Below are 914 nucleotides of genomic sequence, written 5' to 3'. Positions count from 1 at the left end.
TTAGGCATTGTATGTACTACCTCTATATATAATCTATCAATTTATGTAAAATCTCTTGTATGTATGTATGTACCTTACTTGAATAAAAATTTTATTTATTTTATTTATTTGTTATAACTGGGCCCCAGACCATAGTACAGGAACAAAGTACAGTTAATACAGCGCCATCCCACAAGTGTTTCATATAGACCAACCATTACCTCACACGCCAAGCCCGGCTAGCTCAGTCGGTAGAGCACGAGACTCTTAATCTCGGGGTCGTGGGTTCGAGCCCCACGTTGGGCGAGTGTTTTGAGGAGCGGGTGTGGCAGGCTACGCAGCGGCGGCTTGTCCACTCATTACGTCAACACAACTTGTCAATAAAACAAGTTATCAACAAGTTATCAACACAACTTACAAGTTATCAACACAATTTCAATAAGATTAATTAATTATAAAGTTTCTAATATAAATAGCCGAATATTTTGCTATAATTGTGGTACCTTTTGTATTTCCTTGAATGTTGGGTGAATGTGAGATGTACTCACCTAGTGGTGCTTGCGAGGGTTGAGCTCTGGCTCTTTGGTCCCGCCTGTATACACCTGTATAGTTGTTGTATAAACTCAAGTGCTCTTGTAGCCCCTGACGGCCGTCGATACAACTAATGTACAAAACATGACCACATTCCTGATGACCAAATGTGACATACTGGTTATCACTTGAATTGCTGACCATAAAGTTTGTGGCTCCAGCTACTTTACTGCAAAGTTACCTTTTATGCTTTTATTGTGTGAGAGAAACGAATATAAAATTTAGTACTTATATATATATATATATATATATATATATATATATATATATATATATATATATATATATATATATATATATATATATATGTTTATATATCATACTATTATATATGAGAATATAAG

The 914-nt window shown here is 35.0% G+C and overlaps 1 non-coding gene across 1 annotated transcript; it reads left to right on the top strand.

Annotated features, from left to right (window-relative positions):
• The first annotated feature begins 212 nt into the window (after positions 1-212).
• Positions 213-285, top strand: TRNAK-CUU (transfer RNA lysine (anticodon CUU)). Its single transcript has one exon. It is a non-coding gene; the product is annotated as a tRNA-Lys (tRNA).
• The last annotated feature ends 629 nt before the right edge of the window (positions 286-914 follow it).

The sequence above is a fragment of the Procambarus clarkii genome, chromosome 7 (genome assembly GCF_040958095.1).
Source record: "Procambarus clarkii isolate CNS0578487 chromosome 7, FALCON_Pclarkii_2.0, whole genome shotgun sequence".
In the NCBI taxonomy this organism is placed as follows: Eukaryota; Metazoa; Arthropoda; class Malacostraca; order Decapoda; family Cambaridae; genus Procambarus; species Procambarus clarkii.
This window is presented reverse-complemented; position numbering and strand designations above follow the sequence as displayed.